Below are 7,500 nucleotides of genomic sequence, written 5' to 3'. Positions count from 1 at the left end.
CATTATCCCTTAACCTAACTGTGGTTGTACCACATTATCCCTTAACCTAACTGTGGTTGTACCACATTATCCCTTAACCTAACTGTGGTTGTACCACATTATCCCTTAACCTAACTGTGGTTGTACCACATTATCCCTTAACCTAACTGTGGTTGTACCACATTATCCCTTAACCTAACTGTGGTTGTACCACATTATCCCTTAACCTAACTGTGGTTGTACCACATTATCCCTTAACCTAACTGTGGTTGTACCACATTATCCCTTAACCTAACTGTGGTTGTACCACATTATCCCTTAACCTAACTGTGGTTGTACCACATTATCCCTTAACCTAACTGTGGTTGTACCACATTATCCCTTAACCTAACTCAAGTTGTCCCTTAACCTAACTCAAGTTGTCCCTTAACCTAACTCAAGTTGTCCCTTAACCTAACTCAAGTTGTCCCTTAACCTAACTCAAGTTGTCCCTTAACCTAACTCAAGTTGTCCCTTAACCTAACTCAAGTTGTCCCTTAACCTAACTCAAGTTGTCCCTTAACCTAACTCAAGTTGTCCCTTAACCTAACTCAAGTTGTCCCTTAACCTAACTCAAGTTGTCCCTTAACCTAACTCAAGTTGTCCCTTAACCTAACTCAAGTTGTCCCTTAACCTAACTCAAGTTGTCCCTTAACCTAACTCAAGTTGTCCCTTAACCTAACTCAAGTTGTCCCTTAACCTAACTCAAGTTGTCCCTTAACCTAACTCAAGTTGTCCCTTAACCTAACTCAAGTTGTCCCTTAACCTAACTCAAGTTGTCCCTTAACCTAACTCAAGTTGTCCCTTAACCTAACTCAAGTTGTCCCTTAACCTAACTCAAGTTGTCCCTTAACCTAACCCAAGTTGTCCCTTAACCTAACTCAAGTTGTCCCTTAACCTAACTCAAGTTGTCCCTTAACCTAACCCACGTTGTCCCTTAACCTAACCCACGTTGTCCCTTAACCTAACCCACGTTGTCCCTTAACCTAACCCACGTTGTCCCTTAACCTAACCCACGTTGTCCCTTAACCTAACCCACGTTGTCCCTTAACCTAACCCACGTTGTCCCTTAACCTAACCCACGTTGTCCCTTAACCTAACCCACGTTGTCCCTTAACCTAACCCACGTTGTCCCTTAACCTAACCCACGTTGTCCCTTAACCTAACCCACGTTGTCCCTTAACCTAACCCACGTTGTCCCTTAACCTAACCCACGTTGTCCCTTAACCTAACCCACGTTGTCCCTTAACCTAACCCACGTTGTCCCTTAACCTAACCCACGTTGTCCCTTAACCTAACCCACGTTGTCCCTTAACCTAACCCACGTTGTCCCTTAACCTAACCCACGTTGTCCCTTAACCTAACCCACGTTGTCCCTTAACCTAACCCACGTTGTCCCTTAACCTAACCCACGTTGTCCCTTAACCTAACCCACGTTGTCCCTTAACCTAACCCACGTTGTCCCTTAACCTAACCCACGTTGTCCCTTAACCTAACCCACGTTGTCCCTTAACCTAACCCACGTTGTCCCTTAACCTAACCCACGTTGTCCCTTAACCTAACCCACGTTGTCCCTTAACCTAACCCACGTTGTCCCTTAACCTAACCCACGTTGTCCCTTAACCTAACCCACGTTGTCCCTTAACCTAACCCACGTTGTCCCTTAACCTAACCCACGTTGTCCCTTAACCTAACCCACGTTGTCCCTTAACCTAACCCACGTTGTCCCTTAACCTAACCCACGTTGTCCCTTAACCTAACCCACGTTGTCCCTTAACCTAACCCACGTTGTCCCTTAACCTAACCCACGTTGTCCCTTAACCTAACCCACGTTGTCCCTTAACCTAACCCACGTTGTCCCTTAACCTAACCCACGTTGTCCCTTAACCTAACCCACGTTGTCCCTTAACCTAACCCACGTTGTCCCTTAACCTAACCCACGTTGTCCCTTAACCTAACCCACGTTGTCCCTTAACCTAACCCACGTTGTCCCTTAACCTAACCCACGTTGTCCCTTAACCTAACCCACGTTGTCCCTTAACCTAACCCACGTTGTCCCTTAACCTAACCCACGTTGTCCCTTAACCTAACCCACGTTGTCCCTTTGCCTAACATAGTTCACTGCTCGGAATCTCTGGTGTCGTTGTTATCCTCATGTAGATGTCTTGCGAGTGTTGCTTACTTTCCACATATTCCCGCTATCCACTGTCAATTGTACTGCAATAGGACTATATCGCCCCCCCCCCCTCCCTCTGTCCCCCTCTTTGTGTCTCTGTCCTCTCAAGCTGGTCGGTCTGGCGTTTGAGTGTTAAATGAGCCTCGCAGCTGTTCAGTTGCATTCAGATGTCGACGCCCTCAGTGTACGTCGTGGTATGGTCTGTGTCCATTGTCCGCTGATGTCGTACGCGTAACCCACACGCTGTACCGATCATCGGTCGTTACGTACAGAGTGAAGTAGTGTGATACGTGTGACCGTACGCTGGCTGTGCCCAACGGTGTCGAATCTCAATTTCCATATGATGTGCTCGATGCTACTTGTCTCGTCTCCCAATAACAGCTAGGTTGCACTGTGGTACGCCGTAGAGGCGTGTGGGAGGAACGTACGAACGCATTGTATGTCACCCTGGGTCGCTGGGGGTGGTGGTGCGGTGAGTCAGGTCAGGTCAGGTCAGCGTGAGCCGTCTGATGTAGTGACGCGTGTATTCCGACTTTGTCGTATTGCCTCACACAAAGTGCTACCCTGGTGGACCGCGTTCCATATCTGGGACATGCCGCAGATGCCGGTTGACAGTGGATCGCGGAAGGGACATCGCATACGTGCGCGGGCCACCTTCCACGTGTTCTCTTCTGCACATGTCGCAGTGTGTATGTGGTCTGATGTAGCGTGTCGTGACACATGACATCCTGGCATGCAAGAATTGTTGAATTCGCAAATGTAGGTGGACATCTACGTTTACTGCCCAAGATACGCAAATGAACTGGAAATCCGTTGTTGAGCGGTTGTTCACGCTGGAGGTGAATCTGTGATGGCGACGATCGGTACAGCTATTAACCGGTTGTTTCAGCGGTACCCGCCACATCCACACACGTGACTAGGCCCATGTGGGTATGAAGCGATACGCGGCGGTGGCTTGGTGGGACTGTTCCCGGCCGGTGAAGGGGGGCCGCCCGGCGTGTTGGCCGCGCGCTGCGTGGGCGCACGCGCAACAGGCGGCTGGTGGGGGGCGCCGAGTGGCAGGAGCGCCAGCCGACGGGCCCGGCAGGCGGCGCAGCTACGCTGCGGCGCACCCTGCACGCGGCGCCTGGCGGCCAAAGTTGGTTCAGCCGAGCCCGGTGCGAAGCGCGGTGGACATCTGCAGTGTGCTGGTCTGATTGAGGACTGTGTGCGTTGAGGATGCGCCGCCGCCTGGCACTCGGCGCCGCGACGCCGTCTGCTGCTCGGTCGCCCCAGCGGTTCTCGCAGGTGGTTTGTATCGCAGTTGTGCGGACGTGTTGGCGCGTGCGCTGTGCTGGGAGAGTTCGCTTCTGCACCCAAGTGGGGCTTTGCCCTTGTGTGGCGCTGGCGTTGGAGCTGCCGGTCACCATAGGTGGCGCGTGTTGTCTCCCGCCGGCAATGCCACGACAGCACGCTCCCGGGCCTCTGTCGGCAGCGGCAAGCTCAGTTGGGAGCAAGGGTGTTCTCACTAAAACCGTCTACTCGCCTAACTCCGGGCGATTGCGCCTCTCTCGAAACCGACCAAGTACCTAGGACGGCGCTGCGCGCCGCCGGGACCTGAGAGGGTTTCGAGGTGTATCGTGCAGGGGAGCTCGGCCTCCTCCTGTTTGCAGAATAATTGAGCGGACGCTTGCGTGTTCGCGCGGGCCCCCGGGACACACTCCCGGGCGGCCGGCTGCTCAGCTCTAGTTGACGCAGCTCCCTGGTTGATCCTGCCAGTAGTCATATGCTTGTCTCAAAGATTAAGCCATGCATGTCTCAGTACAAGCCGCATTAAGGTGAAACCGCGAATGGCTCATTAAATCAGTTATGGTTCCTTAGATCGTACCCACGTTACTTGGATAACTGTGGTAATTCTAGAGCTAATACATGCAAACAGAGTCCCGACCAGAGATGGAAGGGACGCTTTTATTAGATCAAAACCAATCGGATTGGCTTGTCTGGTCCGTTTGCCTTGGTGACTCTGAATAACTTTGGGCTGATCGCACGGTCCTCGTACCGGCGACGCATCTTTCAAATGTCTGCCTTATCAACTGTCGATGGTAGGTTCTGCGCCTACCATGGTTGTAACGGGTAACGGGGAATCAGGGTTCGATTCCGGAGAGGGAGCCTGAGAAACGGCTACCACATCCAAGGAAGGCAGCAGGCGCGCAAATTACCCACTCCCGGCACGGGGAGGTAGTGACGAAAAATAACGATACGGGACTCATCCGAGGCCCCGTAATCGGAATGAGTACACTTTAAATCCTTTAACGAGTATCTATTGGAGGGCAAGTCTGGTGCCAGCAGCCGCGGTAATTCCAGCTCCAATAGCGTATATTAAAGTTGTTGCGGTTAAAAAGCTCGTAGTTGGATTTGTGTCCCACGCTGTTGGTTCACCGCCCGTCGGTGTTTAACTGGCATGTATCGTGGGACGTCCTGCCGGTGGGGCGAGCCGAAGGGGTGCTTTCGCGTCCCGAGGCGGACCCCGTTTAAATCCTACCAGGGTGCTCTTTGTTGAGTGTCTCGGTGGGCCGGCACGTTTACTTTGAACAAATTAGAGTGCTTAAAGCAGGCAAGCCCGCCTGAATACTGTGTGCATGGAATAATGGAATAGGACCTCGGTTCTATTTTGTTGGTTTTCGGAACCCGAGGTAATGATTAATAGGGACAGGCGGGGGCATTCGTATTGCGACGTTAGAGGTGAAATTCTTGGATCGTCGCAAGACGAACAGAAGCGAAAGCATTTGCCAAGTATGTTTTCATTAATCAAGAACGAAAGTTAGAGGTTCGAAGGCGATCAGATACCGCCCTAGTTCTAACCATAAACGATGCCAGCCAGCGATCCGCCGCAGTTCCTCCGATGACTCGGCGGGCAGCCTCCGGGAAACCAAAGCTTTTGGGTTCCGGGGGAAGTATGGTTGCAAAGCTGAAACTTAAAGGAATTGACGGAAGGGCACCACCAGGAGTGGAGCCTGCGGCTTAATTTGACTCAACACGGGAAACCTCACCAGGCCCGGACACCGGAAGGATTGACAGATTGATAGCTCTTTCTTGATTCGGTGGGTGGTGGTGCATGGCCGTTCTTAGTTGGTGGAGCGATTTGTCTGGTTAATTCCGATAACGAACGAGACTCTAGCCTGCTAACTAGTCGCGTGACATCCTTCGTGCTGTCAGCGATTACTTTTCTTCTTAGAGGGACAGGCGGCTTCTAGCCGCACGAGATTGAGCAATAACAGGTCTGTGATGCCCTTAGATGTTCTGGGCCGCACGCGCGCTACACTGAAGGAATCAGCGTGTCTTCCTAGGCCGAAAGGTCGGGGTAACCCGCTGAACCTCCTTCGTGCTAGGGATTGGGGCTTGCAATTGTTCCCCATGAACGAGGAATTCCCAGTAAGCGCGAGTCATAAGCTCGCGTTGATTACGTCCCTGCCCTTTGTACACACCGCCCGTCGCTACTACCGATTGAATGATTTAGTGAGGTCTTCGGACTGGTACGCGGCATCGACTCTGTCGTTGCCGATGCTACCGGAAAGATGACCAAACTTGATCATTTAGAGGAAGTAAAAGTCGTAACAAGGTTTCCGTAGGTGAACCTGCGGAAGGATCATTACCGACTAGACTGCATGTCTTTCGATGTGCGTGTCGTGTCGCGCAACACGCTACCTGTACGGCAGTGGCCGTGCGCCGCGTGCGGAACCACGCGTGCCTCTCAAAACTAGCGGAAGTGTTGTTGTTGTTGTTGTTGTGTGGTACGAGCGCTGAAGCTCTGGAGCGGCTGGCCTGCGGTACCTGGCGCCTGGCGCCGGTTTTGAATGACGTTCGCCCGAGTGCCTGTCCGCTCCGGTGTGGAGCCGTACGACGCCCATCGGCTGTGAGGCCGTTGGACACAAAAAAAATAGTGGAACAGGGGCCGTCAGACGCCTCAGTCCCGCAAATGCTACTGTCTTGAAAGAGACAGTGGGAGACTGAAAAGGAAAAGATCACCCAGGACGGTGGATCACTCGGCTCGTGGGTCGATGAAGAACGCAGCAAATTGCGCGTCGACATGTGAACTGCAGGACACATGAACATCGACGTTTCGAACGCACATTGCGGTCCATGGATTCCGTTCCCGGGCCACGTCTGGCTGAGGGTCGGCTACGTATACTGAAGCGCGCGGCGTTTGTCCCGCTTCGGAGACGTGGGAGTGTCGTGGTCGCCTGTGTGGCCGGCCGCGTCTCCTTAAACGTGCGATGCGCGCCCGTCGCCTGGCGGTTCGCATACCGGTACTTTCTCGGTAGCGTGCACAGCCGGCTGGCGGTGTGGCGTGCGACACCTCGTACAACGACCTCAGAGCAGGCGAGACTACCCGCTGAATTTAAGCATATTACTAAGCGGAGGAAAAGAAACTAACAAGGATTCCCCCAGTAGCGGCGAGCGAACAGGGAAGAGTCCAGCACCGAACCCCGCAGGCTGCCGCCTGTCGTGGCATGTGGTGTTTGGGAGGGTCCACTACCCCGACGCCTCGCGCCGAGCCCAAGTCCAACTTGAATGAGGCCACGGCCCGTAGAGGGTGCCAGGCCCGTAGCGGCCGGTGCGAGCGTCGGCGGGACCTCTCCTTCGAGTCGGGTTGCTTGAGAGTGCAGCTCCAAGTGGGTGGTAAACTCCATCTGAGACTAAATATGACCACGAGACCGATAGCGAACAAGTACCGTGAGGGAAAGTTGAAAAGAACTTTGAAGAGAGAGTTCAAAAGTACGTGAAACCGTTCTGGGGTAAACGTGAGAAGTCCGAAAGGTCGAACGGGTGAGATTCACGCCCATCCGGCCACTGGCCCCCGCCCTCGGCAGATGGGGCCGGCCGCCCGCGCGGAGCAATCCGCGGCGGGGTCGTGTCCGGTTGCCTTTCCACTCGCCGCGGGGTGGGGCCGTTCCGGTGTGCGGTGGGCCGCACTTCTCCCCTAGTAGGACGTCGCGACCCGCTGGGTGCCGGCCTACGGCCCGGGTGCGCAGCCTGTCCTTCCGCGGGCCTCGGTTCGCGTCTGTTGGGCAGAGCCCCGGTGTCCTGGCTGGCTGCTCGGCGGTATATCTGGAGGAGTCGATTCGCCCCTTTGGGCGCTCGGGCTCCCGGCAAGCGCGCGCGGTTCTTCCCGGATGACGGACCTACCTGGCCCGGCCCCGGACCCGCGCCGCTGTTGGCTCGGGATGCTCTCGGGCGGAATAATCGCTCCCGTCAGCGGCGCTTCAGCTTTGGACAATTTCACGACCCGTCTTGAAACACGGACCAAGGAGTCTAACATGTGCGCG

The 7,500-nt window shown here is 54.2% G+C and overlaps 3 non-coding genes across 3 annotated transcripts in view; all 3 read left to right on the top strand.

The window, feature by feature from the left end:
• The first annotated feature begins 3,932 nt into the window (after positions 1–3,932).
• LOC126326691 (small subunit ribosomal RNA) lies at positions 3,933–5,825 on the top strand. The gene has a single exon (XR_007560846.1). It is a non-coding gene; the product is annotated as a small subunit ribosomal RNA (ribosomal RNA).
• Positions 5,826–6,196: 371 nt separating this feature from the next.
• LOC126326701 (5.8S ribosomal RNA) lies at positions 6,197–6,351 on the top strand. The gene has a single exon (XR_007560856.1). It is a non-coding gene; the product is annotated as a 5.8S ribosomal RNA (ribosomal RNA).
• Positions 6,352–6,539: 188 nt separating this feature from the next.
• Positions 6,540–7,500, top strand: part of LOC126326695 (large subunit ribosomal RNA) — a 4,222-nt gene continuing 3,261 nt past the window's right edge. Inside the window, exon 1 of the ribosomal RNA XR_007560850.1 lies at positions 6,540–7,500. This exon is cut by the window's right edge and continues 3,261 nt beyond it. This is a non-coding gene — a ribosomal RNA (large subunit ribosomal RNA).

The sequence above is a fragment of the Schistocerca gregaria genome, unplaced genomic scaffold (genome assembly GCF_023897955.1).
Source record: "Schistocerca gregaria isolate iqSchGreg1 unplaced genomic scaffold, iqSchGreg1.2 ptg001001l, whole genome shotgun sequence".
NCBI lineage: Eukaryota > Metazoa > Arthropoda > Insecta > Orthoptera > Acrididae > Schistocerca > Schistocerca gregaria.
This window is presented reverse-complemented; position numbering and strand designations above follow the sequence as displayed.